The sequence below is a fragment of the Myxine glutinosa genome, chromosome 14, assembly GCF_964187855.1.
Source record: "Myxine glutinosa chromosome 14, kmMyxGlut1.1, whole genome shotgun sequence".
In the NCBI taxonomy this organism is placed as follows: domain Eukaryota; kingdom Metazoa; phylum Chordata; class Myxini; order Myxiniformes; family Myxinidae; genus Myxine; species Myxine glutinosa.
In genome coordinates this window covers 87,568,791-87,582,839 of record NC_136274.1, presented here as the reverse complement: position 1 = coordinate 87,582,839, position 14,049 = coordinate 87,568,791, and positions in this window count along the sequence as shown.

The window sequence follows — 14,049 nt, the reverse complement described above, 5'->3', positions numbered from 1 at the left end:
TTGTTTCTCTTCCCTCCTCTCTTCTGCTTTCCTTTCTTCTTCTGCTCTTTCCTTTTCTGCTTTCCTTTCTTCTTCTGCTCTTTCCTTTTCTGCTTTCCTTTCTTCTTCTTTGATCCGTTCCTGGCTCCGTAATTGCAACTCCAGTTTCCGGAGCTCCACGTCTTCTGGTTCCTCTGGTAGCCACTCCCAGGCTAACTCGTCCCATGTTCCTAATCCCACCATAGACTGTATCACCGTGGTCTGCAACTCTGCCTTCCTCAAATTAGTTCGGACCTCCAAGTTAAAATGTTTGGCCAATTTCAAGAGGTCCGACTTTAGTAACGCTCGGAACTGTGCCTCACTCGGTGTTACCGCAAAGTTCTGTGCCACAAACGCCATGGTGACTATCGTTAACACCTGTTAACCTTCCCCCAAGACTTTACCCCAATTTCCCCCAAAATTACCAATTAATACTTAATTAATAAATTTTAATTAATAAAAATATTATTTTATTATTTTATACAATTTTAGATCCCGGACGTAGACCCAATTGCGAATCCGCAAATCGTAATTTGGACGAGCCCCCAATTCTGTTACGTGGTCCCCTCGGTGAATACCTGGTTCCGGTGACCCCCGGACCGTGAGAGGACCTTCGCCAGAAAGTAGTATTATATATCTATGCGCTTTCGCAACGCAAGCTCTATGACTCCCACCCAAGAGGAACTGATGTTCAAAGATACATCTCAATGGGACGGATCATACAATTTCAATGACACAACCAACGATGTTCAAGAATATATTCCCATGACCATACACTTCTACTGATACAACCACGGAGATTTTCCCCGAGCAATCGACAATACACAACCATTAACAATTCTCAATCCACAATCAATTCCCTATGATTAAGATGGCCATCTTATATATGGGTGTCCCGGTGAGTACTCACAACCCCCCTTTTGGTCTCGGTCCCGCACAATGTCTCTGGGCCCCTCCGGACCAAGATGATGGTCGGCGTAGCCGCACTCGGGCGGTTGAACGAACCCCGGGTGGACGTCTGCACCGGGCAGGTATCGTACCAGGCCCCGCGGCTGCAGCCTCTCGTGGCTACGCGAAGCGAGTGCGGTAAAGCAAGCCAAACGCCCCACGCCACTTGCCAGGCGTGCGAGGCCCTAACCTGCGACTCGGACGCGCCTTTTTAGACGGGGCTGCGAACGGTACCAGACGCGGGGTCGATGCACGGCTCCACGTCAACTTGACGCCTCCACCGGGTCGGTACACGTCCCGGTAACTCCTCTCGCCAGACGGGCTTCGGCACGCCGCTTTGTCACGCCGCGCAAGGTCGATCCACCTTCCGTTCGAGCGGGGCGAGGAAGATCCAGAAGAATACTCGTCCTCTTTTCCCTCGTGTCTTTTCCTCTTCCGTTTCCGGTCACTTCCGTTTCCGGCCACTGGTTCAGAAGGGCTCCTGACCCTCCAATCACAACAACCCTTACTCGACTCCACCTTGATAAGCCAAGATCTGAATATTAATTCACATAGATATGTAACAATTCACATAGATATGTAACAAATGCACAAATCACCTGTTTAATAATCCCAGCTTGAACATTACCAGATAAATGATCAGCTTGATAATATGCAACAGGTAACTTCCAATGTCCTGCAAGGCCAACAACCATGAATACAAGTGCTTCTGTAGCAAGGCTATCACTGCATACAACAACAAACAACAGACATTTTAAGGCCATTTCCCCTGCTAGAGCGGGGGTTAGCCTTGCGGTCCCCATGACAATCTTCTCCATTTTGCCCTATTTTCTGCATCTCCCCTTGTTAAACCCCTTGCCGGCATTTCTTCTTCCACCATCTTTAGCCAAGTGCTTCGCGGTCTTCCCCGTCCTCTACTTCCTTCCACATTCATTTCCATCACTCTTCTCAACCAGTCACTTTCATCCTTCCTCAACACATGACCAAACCATCTCAACCTGTTTCTCTTCACAGCATCCATCACAGGCTCTATTCCCATCATCTTTCACAATTCATCATTTGTTTTCCTCTCTCTCAACGATACTCCGCACATCCACCGAACCATTCGCATTTCCACCCTTTCCAGCCTTCGTTGCTGCTCTACATTCATTACCCATGTCCCGTTCCCATAAATAATAAGACTCACTAATCATAAATAACATAATCATAACACATCAGTGCATGAAGGTTGAAAATGTCCACAGTCAACAAACACTGCAGAGCTACCACTTTGGGGGTCGTACTTTATTTCCTTCTTCAGTGCCATTGCATCCAGAACAAGTACACAATGTTTTGTCTGTGAATTTTCCTTCACCATCTGTTCTAAATGGTTGATGACTTCGGCGAGAAATCCTGGCTGACAACCAATGCTGGAACCCCATTTACAAACAGTAGCTGAGTGTGGAAGATGCATATATTCTCGCAAAAAAAATCATAGGGCTGAGCACTATAAAAGTGCAGAGTAACAGCAAACTGTTTCAGTTGATCAGAGTACCTAAGACCGTGCTTATCTGCATCCTGTGCTTTTAGTTCATTTTTGATGAGTGTGAATGTTTTTTTTCTCCAAAGTTCAGATGTAAGAGGTCAAGCTGCCCTTGTTCTGTTCATGTTCATCATGTCTGTTCATCATGTTCTGTTCTTTCACTGTCTCGAGAAGCTTCAAAATTGTGTTGTTCCTTCTTCTCAACTTCTGCTTGAGCCCTTTCAGTTCTTTGCGTGCTTCTTGTAATTTGTGTTCGGTTTGTCTCAGTTCTTGTTCAATAATATCAGGAGATGCACTGTAACGATGATCATCTGAGAAATCTTCAGCTGGATTTCTCTTCTCTGGTGCTCCAGACACAGAATCATCAGGATAGGGCCTTTTCTTTGGTGGTGCTCGCTTTGTATGTTCTTTCTGTATGTGGGGAGGGTGGGCTGGAAACACTGTCGGAACGGCTTGGTGGAGAAGCCCATGATGAATCCCTTTTTCATCTCTTGGATGAATTTATACGTGTGTGAAGAAGAAAGAAAGAAGATGCTAAAAAAATTACCGTTAAAAAACTTAATACAATATTGTTCTATTCATCGAAAATAATAAATCAGATTTACAATTTTACATACAAGTTCAAGTTAACTTTACAACGGGTAACAGTCCAAGTGTTACAGATTCGTCACTTCCGTTGTTGTGGTTTTCCTCCACTTGAAATATTTCTGGTTCTATGTACTATTATTGTCTTCAAAAGGTTTATTGTTTTGTTTTTTTTGTATACATAATCGAGGCTCGTGAAAGAGCTAACATTTATCACACAAACAAAACAAACAGACAAACAAACAAAGTGTATAAAAATGGGAGCGGAAGACAAGATGGGGAGAGAAGGGGAAGCACATAAACACAACATTTGTGAGGGACATCGGGAATGTGTGGGAGGGAGAGGGCTTGGGGGGAGGCGGCGTGGGAAGGGGGGGGGGTGGGAGAAGTATAAGCACAAGGACACCAAGGTCTTCCAGGAAAGAAGTTGGTATTTCAAAAAAGAGGATTTGGGGTGACATTAGCGGGGGCAGAACAGATCAAGGTTTTGGATGGGGGAAGATAAGAGATGGTGGTGAACAGCTGTTTTAAAGACCTGGAGGGAGGAGTGGGATTGAAGGGAGTGGGGGAGTTTGTTCCAGAGGTGGGAGAAAAGAGGAATGAAAGAGTGAAGGTGAGCAGAGAGTCTTGATTTTGGCAGTTTAACCATAAGAGGATTGCAGGCAGATCTTGTGCGACCTTTAGGAATATTTGGGGGACAGAGCCCAGAGAGAGCTGGAGGAGCAAGGACGGAGAGGAGTCGGTAGAAGACAGAAAGACCACCAACCTGCCTGCGGTGAGCAAGTGAAAGGCCCTCGGAGGTAGCTTCATCACGGGAGATTCCAATGATTCTGAATTCTGAATTCTGAATTCTGAATGATTCTGAATTTGTTCATGAACTGTTTGCAAAGGCTAAAAGCGTTAATGTTAAAAAGAGACAGGAAGCCGGATCGGGAGCAGGAAGAAGAAGAGGAGGAGAAGAAAAGAAGGGCGGAGCGAATGAGTCGGACAAGAAAGCCGGGTTGCTCCGGGTTCTGAAGCGAACGTTGGCGAGCCAGAGTCACTAGCAAACTTTCGGGTTTCCAGGAGAGGAATTCCTACGACGGAGTTGTCGTCGCTGTGACCGGTCAACCTGCATGTCAGGTTTTGCGATCGATTCAGGAGAGAATCATCGCCTTGCCGTGCGCCACGAGACCGGGTCGTCAGCCATTTTGACTCGCGCCGGATTTGTGCTTCGCTTGCGGTTTCGTTCCTTTTCGACAATTCTCACCGCATTCAGACGTCGATCTGGGACGTGTGTGTGACGCGGATTTTTGAAGGCTAATTCGTCCATACCTGAGGGTGTGATCTCTCGGTCGCCTGGAGGGCGCCTTTGGATTTCCCAGTTGCCTTGAGGGCGCCTTTGTACAGCTTCGGCTGTGTGACTGCCCTGGCCATCCGCACGGGATTCTGGTCGTTTGGACCTCGTTCTAGCGATCGCTGGAGCGAATCAACTTCATCTTGGAGCCGGGAATAAGAGACATTGGGGAATGTTGTTGTTACACTCACTTGGAGCACAGTGAGTTATATATTGCAAAACTGATGGTACCATCATCGGACATATTGAGTGTACTTTTGAATACTATTGTTGTGGTACCGTTATCCTTGTGTGATCTCAATACAATATTTGTTTGTGAGTAACAATTTGGGTGGCTTCTCCATTGATCTTTGACACACAGAATAACACATTTTTCTGTCGTGACTCCTCTCGGGGCTCGGAGGTACACCATGAACAGGGTCTCGGGGAGGAGCACGTAACACAAGACACACACACACCTCAACATTTTTTGCAAACGTGCATGGGCCTGCATGAAATCTTATTTGCCATAAAATGCGTACAAAACCCAAAACAAAATTAAACATATAAAGGAATCCCTGCTTCACGTAAATACCCTAATGTTTCGGGATGTTTCCTGAAACACATCTTTCCCCATCATATGGCCTCCTTAAACGTTTATATACAGATATATATATATATATATATATATATATATATATATATATTGTTGCGGATTTGAGAATCCTGTTGTAAATATCACCCTCTGTAAATAGTGTAGTAATTCTTGTAAATACCTCCGTTAAGTGTAAAGATCAAAGGTCGTCCCCTTAGTTAATCCATCGCATGCACGTAGAAAATCATAAGCCCTTCTAAATAGTTATTTCTTATTCTATGTAGTTTAAGGCTCTGTTTCCCACTAGTTGACTCTGCATTGCACCGAATTGAAATAAGATAGGATCCCTCCGACGCCCCCATGGCCTCTTCAACGTGCCAGTAACTTTGGGTGGGGTTATTGGCCTCACCATCGCCCCAAACTCCATTACACACGCGGTCAAGCCCACGAACAAGGACGTTGCCCGCCCCTCGTCATCAGAAGGTGGAGCCAGCGAGCCCCCACCAGCCAATCAGGGCTGGTGAGATACCATCACGGGCGTGGTGCGCATTGATCTCGAAGCGCGTTATAATAGCGCCCGCGCAAGTCTATTAGAGAGAGGCGCGTAAGAGTTCACCTGAGGCAGTCCACCGGAGCCCAGTTGAGTCCAGTTGGAGCAGAGGACCGAGGAAGCCCCCCCCAGCAGATGAGTAAGGAGTCCACCGCAGCTGAACCAACCGCAGCTGAGTCCACCGCAGCTGGATGGAGTTGAGCTTTGATGGCGGTTCGACCCGCGGCCGCGAAGCAACGCCGCCGTGCGGACGGAAGTGTGGAGAGTCGGCGGCTGCTCACTCCCGGCCCGGCCGTTCTCCTGCATCCAGCTGAACCTTACAGCCCTGTGGTCCCACCTCCTCATCCGTCCAGCCATCCACCTCCTGCCATTCCTGTCATCATCCCCGTGTAAGTCTGACTGTCGTCTGTCTTTTGTCTTGTCCTGGGGTTTAAGTAAGCTTGTATAGGTAAGCTAGTATTGCACTGTGTCTTCTTCTTCTGTAAATTATTTTCGTATTTTTCCTTCTTCCTTGGTTTCTTTGGTCTTGTAAATATTAGTAATAAATTATATTTGTTCTTCCTTACCTTCTGGTTTCCTCACACCCGATCGTCTTTGTGATTTCCCCATTGAGTACCTGGGGCACGATTTTGGCCAACGTTCAGAATCGGGTTTAGTACTTGCTAACGGTTCGAGCCGCGGGCTGCCATCCGCTCGGCAAAATAACATCTTGTTCGCGGTCTCGAATGAGGTTGCTCACCTGCCTCTCTGGAGGGAGCTGGGCAGCTTCAGGACTCACGTCAGTCAGTCGCAGACAAGGGGATTAATCCCCCCTTGGTAAGGGGAAAAAGGGCCGACGGTGAGATCTGCAACAATATATACACATTTTGAAAAATTGGTAGATTTAGAACTTATTAAAGGTGCCAAAAATAAACAAATAAAAAAAATTTTTAAACACTCGTGTCATGCCAACTTGCTGTCAATGAAGCACACACACCAAGTTAACCTCTCAACTACTTGGGAGCACACGCGTGTGCCTGATATCCCTCTGGCACAGTGCCAAGAGGGGGTAACCGAGCTTGCGTGCATGACCTTGGTTCCCCATTGAAAGTAAACAAGGGGTTAACTTTGTGTACATCTCTTTGACAGCAAGCTGGCATGCTGATAGTCTATATTAAAATCAAAGGTTATTTTCATACCAGCAGAACGAATGCAACAAGTCATATTGTTTTGGTGTCTAAACATTTCGTGACATGGAAAGAATTGGGTGGAACTTGTCTTAGTTCTTACCTTGTAGGTAATCTTTAACCACAAAATGTTCACTGCATACACGGTGATTTTCTGTTGGATGAAAATTGTCTGTGCTGATGTTGGTTAGCCATATGGACAACAACTGAGGGTTTTCAAGGGGCAACCTGATGATAAAATGTGATTACAAAAAATAGCATAAATGAAAAAGTCAAGTTGGGACAGTTGGGTTGGACTTCTTTGATCCTTATTTGTTTAAAATGTCAGCTTAACATGTTCAAACGCAAGACTTAGTGCATGTCAGGAAGACATTTTTTTTTCCAGACATCAATCTCTTAACGGTCTTCCACTGCCATTAGGGTAGGCATGAACAGATTAAATGTTTCATCATTTCTGTTCGAAGCAGGTCAAGTTAGATCCAAACCATCTCGGGTCCCAGTTGGTCCAACCAACTTGGACCCAACTAATGCCAACTTGGACCCAAATTAGAAAATTTCTTAATGTTGAAATGAAAGAGTGCAAAAAACTTTTGCATAGCTTTATCGCTAAGAATAGACAAGCAAATTATTTATTATTAGGGGCGTATTATTTATCGATTGATTAAAATATATATATATTTGGGGGGGGGGGGGGAGGGGAGGCTTATTTTGGTCCTCGCTAAATTTATACTAGAGCTTCCAGGGAAGCAGAACTCAACTGAACTGACTGGACAACTTTAAAGTAGGTCAGTTGTCTGTACTAGATTTGACTTAAATGAAGTTTAAAATATTTTGGTCAATTTCAATATATACATTTCACTTCCGTAAATGTTGTGTTCACTTCTTTCTCAGTTTCAGCATCCTAAATTCTTGTGCTTTTCTGAAGACCTGAAAAAAATATGCCAGCCTATGGTGGCCATTTTTCCATGTTTTAAACGTTTCCCGGTGTGTACCCTGGTTTAGAATAGGTACACCGTATCCCTGCGTGTCGTAAGAGGCGACTAAGAAGGTTGGTGTCAGGAAGGGCATCCGGCCATGAAAACATTGCCTCAAAAAGAGAACCATGACAATTACAACTACATATGAGCAGGGTACAGCCCGAAGTGGAGATCGGTTTCTGAGGTTTGGGACATGGAATGTAGGGACAATGACAGGGAGATCAGGAGAAGTGGTGGAGGTATTGGTCAAAAGAAGAGTGGACATATGTTGTGTGCAAGAGACGAGATGGAAGGGAAGTGGTGTGAGAATGGTAAAGGGTAGGCAGGGACAGAAATACAAGTTTGTGTGGCAAGGGTGCCCGGAGGGCGTGAATGGTGTTGGTGTCCTGTTTTCTGAGGAGTTTGTAGAGTGTGGTGAGTGTGACCAGAGTAAGTGATAGGTTGATGATGGTGAAAATGATGATTGGAAAGCTCTTGGTGAACGTCATCTCGGGATATGCTCCGCAGGTTGGTCGGAGCGATGAAGAGAAGGACAAGTTCTGGTGTGCGACAGAGAAGCTGATGGAAAACGTGAAAGATGAGGAAGTTGTTGTGGTAGGAGGAGACCTAAATGGACATGTGGGAAGGAGTATGGATGGTTTTGAGGGAGTTCATGGGGGTTACGGATATGGCGTGAGAAATGGAGAAGGTGAAAGGATTTTGGAGTTTGCTGATGGAGCTGATTTGTTGATTTGTAATACTGAGTTCCAGAAAGAGGATAATAAGCTTGTTACAAACACGTCAGGTGAGTCGACGAGAACCGTTGACTACCTGCTGGTGCATAGGCGAGATAAGGGGCACCTCCGGGACACAAAGGTGATCCCGGGGGAGGAGGCTGTTTCACAGCACCACTTGGTTGTCTGCGACATAAGGGTGAAAGGTGCGAGGAGAGCTCGGCGGGTGAAGTACCAACCGAGAATGAAGGTGTGGAGGTTGAAAGAGGTGACAGTGAGGGAGGCATTAAAAGAGAGGCTGAGTAGGGTAGAGGATGATGTGGTTGAGCTTGAAAGTGGTTGCATGTCAATGAAAGATAGTCTGTTGGGAGCCGTTGGTGAGGTATGTGGATGGACAAAAGGACCACCGAGGCACTCGGAAACATGGTGGTGGGATGATGAAGTTGGAAAGAGGATTGACGAGAAGAGGAAGAAGTTCAAGGAGTGGCAGAAGGCGAAGGGTACGGGAGCAGAAAAAGCAGAGCATGAAAGTTATAAGGCAGCCAAGAAGGCTTCCACGAGCTTTCAGCTCTTTCACGAGCCTCGATTCAGTATACAAAAAAAAAAAAAAAAAAAAGGCTGCAAAGAAAGAGGTAGCAAAGGCGCAGGAGGCATGTAGGAAAATGTTCGGAGAACGCTTGGATTCGGAAGAGGGTCAGAGAGCAGTATTCAGGATTGCAAAGCAGATAGCGAAAGAGAGGTGTGATGTGATGGGGATGAGTTGCTTGAAGGATGAAGTGGGACAAATCGTTGTGGACCCAGATGGAATTAAAGGAAGATGGAAAAGACATATGGAAATGCTGTTGAATACAGAGAATGAATGGGATGGCAACATCGAGAGTAGCCCAGTTTAAGGACCGGCAGAGAAGATAACTGAAAAGGAAGTTGAGGAAGTGATAAAAGCAATGAAGAGTAGAAAGGCGGGAGGGCCGACGGGAGTTGTGGGAGATATGTTGAAGGCAGCAGGAAGTTGGGGTGTGAAGAGAATAACAGAGATCTGTAATCTGGTGGTGAAAGAAGGCCGCATTCCAGTGTATTGGGAACTGAGTACCCTCGTCCCTCTATACAAGGGGAAAGGTGACCCTCTGGAGTGTGGCTCGGACCGAGCGATAAAGTTATTGGAGCATGGAATGAAGGTATTGGAAAGGGTGTTTTTAGAGGAGGATAAGGAAGAAGGTGAAGATCGACGAAATGCAGTTTGGATTTATGCCAGGAAGAGGAACGACAGACGCGCTCTTTATTGTGAGGCTGTTGCAGGAGAAGCATATGGAGAAGAGGAAGAAGTTGTTTCTTGGGTTTGTTGATCTGGAGAAAGCATTCGATGGGGTTCCACGTGAAGTATTGACATGGGCATTGAGGAAGTTAGGAGTGGAGGAATGGTTGATCAGAGTAGTGATGGCAATGTACAAAAGAGCACGCACAGCTGTAAGGACGAAGGACGGGAACAGTGGTGAGTTTGAGGTGAAGGTGGGAGTGCATCAGGGGTCGGTACTAAGTCCACTACTATTTGTAGCTGTGATGGAGGTGCTGGCTCAGAACGTAAAGGAGGGTTTCCCGTGGGAGTTGTTGTATGCATATGATCTGGTGTTGATTGCGGAAAGTATGGATGGACTCAAGGAAAAGTTGAACAAGTGGAAGGAATGTATGGAGCCAAAAGGTCTGAAGGTGAATATCGGAAAGACGAAGGTGATGGCAAGTGGTAAAGCATGTGGTGAGGTGGAAAGAACTGGGAAGTGGCCCTGTGCTGTGTGCAGGAAGGGTGTCGGAGTGAACTCCATTCAATGTACAATGTGCGCTGAGTGGGTTCATCAAAAATGCAGTGGCCTGAGAGGGTCATTAACCAGTGTGGCAGCTACATTCAAATGTAAGGTGTGCACAGAGGGAGCTGCAGATGGAGGAAATGTTGAGTTGGATCTTGGAGACGGCGTGAAGCTGGAAGGTGTGAAAACATTTTGCTCCCTCGGAGACGTGCTGAATGGAGAAGGTGGATCAGACTCGGCAACGGTTGCTAGAGTGAGATGTGTATGGGAGAAGTTTCGGGAACTGAGTGGCGTGCTGATGAGGAGGGGAGTGTCGTTGAAGCTGAAGGGAAAGGTGTATGCTGCACGTGTGAGAAGTGTTATGATTTATGGGAGCGAGACATGGGTAATGAACGTAGAGCAGCAACGAAAGCTGGAAAGGGTGGAAATGTGAATGGTTCGGTGGATGTGCGGAGTATCGTTGAGAGAGAGGAAGACAAATGATGAATTGCGAAAGATGATGGGAATAGAGCCTGTGATTGATGCTGTGAAGAGGACAGGTTGAGATGGTTTGGTCATGTGTTGAGGAAGGATGAAAGTGACTGGTTGAGAAGAGTGATGGAAATGAATGTAGAAGGAAATAGAGGACGGGGAAGTCCTTGGCTAAAGACTTGGCTTGGCTTGGCAAGAAAGACTTGGCTAAAGATGGTGGAAGAAGAAATGCGGGCAAGGGGTTTAACAAGGAGAGATGCAGAAAATAGGGCAAAATGGAGAAGATTGTCATGGGGACCGCAAGGCTAACCCCCGCTCTAGCATGGAAAATGGCCTTAAAATGCACGTTGTTGTTGTTGTTGTTGTATGGTGGCCATTTTGTGACAGATCGTGTTGACATGTGATAGCAACCTACCTTGTGTGCTTAGAGTAAGTCAGCTAGAGTGTTAACGTCGTTTTCATGAACAAAAACAAAATGGTCGCCTAAGTCCGCCATTTTTCAACGTATCGGGCTGAAATGTAATACAAACCTGGTCCTTGGGGTAAGGATGCTGCATGTCAAGCTTGATCAGAATCGGTTGATATTTGTGGACGCTGGAGTGTTAACGTCGAAAGGTTAACGGACGACAGACGATGACGACAGACGATGGACGCCGGAGGGTTCAGTATGTGATGTTCAATACCGTCCAGTTGAGTTAAAAATGAACTTCAAACCTGCGAAAGTTAATTTTTGTCTGTCATCTGGTCATCATCATGATCGTGACTGATGGACTGATAACACCTACAATACTACAGAAATGTTTCGAGGCAAGTCGGACCCGAACCACCTCGGACCCAAGTACCAACTCGGACACAAGTACCAACTCAGACCCAAGTACCAACTCTGACCCAAGTACCAACTCTGACCCAAGTACCAACTCGGACACAAGTACCAACTCGGACACAAGTACCAACTCGGACCCAAGTACCAACTCGGACCCAAGTACCAACTCGGACCCAAGTACCAACTCGGATCCAAGTACCAACTCGGACACAAGTACCAACTCGGACCCAAGTACCAACTCGGACCCAAGCACCAACTCAGACCCAAGAGTTTTTTCAGTGTGACTTATCCTAATTCTTATCATGAAGTATCATTCTTTTGAAGTCATTTTTTTTCTAAATCCAAGAGGGACAAAAGTACAAATTATGAATTTATTTATTTTTAAGTGAAAATGAAAAAGTAAAAGTAAATACATGTAGGCCTCAATAGTAAAATTAATTTTTCTTGGTCAGGTTTTACAATTCACTCTTAATTTGTTCTCACATAAATTTTTGTGATTTTACAGATAAACAAATCTGATGGAAAAATTCTCCAGAATATTAATTTTTGCATTTTGGCTGCATTTTTGTTTTAATTTTGTCAGCCTTTTCAATTGTTAACTCAACTGGACTACCGTCCAGTTGAGTTCATCACATACTGAACCCTCCGGCGTCCGTCGTCTGTCGTCTGTTAACTTTTCGACGTTAACACTCCAGCGTCCACAAATATCAACCGATTCTGATCAAACTTGGTGGGTGAGACTCTTACCACACAAGGTAGGTTGCCATCTTAAGTCAAATCTAGTACAGACAATTGACCTACTTTAAAGTTGTCCAGTCAGTTCAGTTGAGTTCTGCTTCCCTGGAAGCTCTAGTTAGTGTAAGGCCTAGTGTAATGCTTGGCCACAATGGCATGAATGGAAAGGCCTTTGTTCCAAAGATTGAAAGAGTTGCAAAGAGACCTCAACTCCGCCTGTCATGCCTGTGCCTGTCTAATAATAATAATAATAATAATAAATCTTTATTGTCCCATTTTCAGGGAAATTATTCTTGTGTGGTAAGGTCCGCCCTGCAAGCTGGGCTGTATGGGTCTCTTTTACCATGGGTCTTATTGTAATGGCGATAACAATAAGACCCATGACATAAAAGAGAGCCATACAGCCCTGCTTCTTGTTGTATGTCTGTCCGCCACTCTCAACGAATCTGACCAAATTCCAACCAAAATTTATACTTTAAAAAGAAAAACACACACAGAGTACTCACCTGTGAAAACGAACATCCTTCTTCTGGTTGCTACGATTTGTGCACCCGTAGCAGGCACAACGTTTCGGCATCTTGCCACAAGAAAATATTCGCGACACAACTAGGTCATGTACATGTACGTTGTCAACAAATGTTCCCCCGCCCCCCAAAAAACACATGGCGCTTATGAGGCCAGCACTAAGGCCTGCATTTTTAAATAAACAAGTACAAAAAGTTTTAATTAAAACAAAAGCCGCGTCGATGTTACACAATGCCTAGATGCAGCTGTGCCTATAACGTCGATGTTATAGGCACAGGACATTCCTATTGATTCGATTACTTGATGTTATTTTTGTGCAAAGTGAAAATATATCTCGGCAATTTCCCGTGTGTGGCGACGAATTTTTAATATATCTCGGCATTTTCCCGTCTGTTATTTCAGGCGGTGTATGACTGACCATGCCGCGATTTAAGAAAATATATATCTCGGCAATTTCCCGTGTGTGGCGACACGTGAACGAAGCTATGCTCCTCTTTCCACATTATTGTGACGACGTATAAATTAAATATTTCATCGTGACAATTGTCATCAAATGGACGAATTTTTAATATATCTCGGCATTTTCCCGTCTGTTATTTCAGGCGGTGTATGACTGACCATGCCGCGATTTAAAAAAAATATATCTCGGCAATTTCCCGTGTGTGGCGACGCGTGAACGAAGCTATGCTCCTCTCTCCACATTATTGTGACGTCGTATAAATTAAATATTTCATCGTGACGATTGTCATCAAATGGACGAATTTTTAATATATCTCGGCATTTTCCCGTCTGTTATTTCGGGCGGTGTATGACTGACCATGCCGCGATTTCAACAAAATATATATATCTCGGCATTTTCCCGTCTCTTATTTCGGGCGGTGTATGACTGACCATGCCGTGATTGTAAAATAATATATCTCAATGGACTTGAAGTTACAGGCCTTTGAGAATTCATTTCGTTCTATAAAGGGCAACTTTCATCGGATTTTCTTCACATTTTTTTTCAACCGAGTCTAAAACTATGTTTGCGACTGTGAAAAATGAAATGATATATCGAATTTGATTTGAAAGAAAACTGTGTGAGAGAGGAACGCCGTTGATTTATGCGAGGTATATTGTGATAGGTAGCGTCGAGTGAAGGGGTCGTGTTCGGGCCGTGGTCTTGCCTAGATGTAGGCCGCACCTCATTTTGTCGAATAAAGTGGTATTCGGGTGGTTCCGGTATTTGGGACCGCAGGGACGGAAAGTGCAGGTACGGGGTGCCAGTCACTCCCCAGCCGGCCCGCTCTGAAGGTTCGGATCGGGAC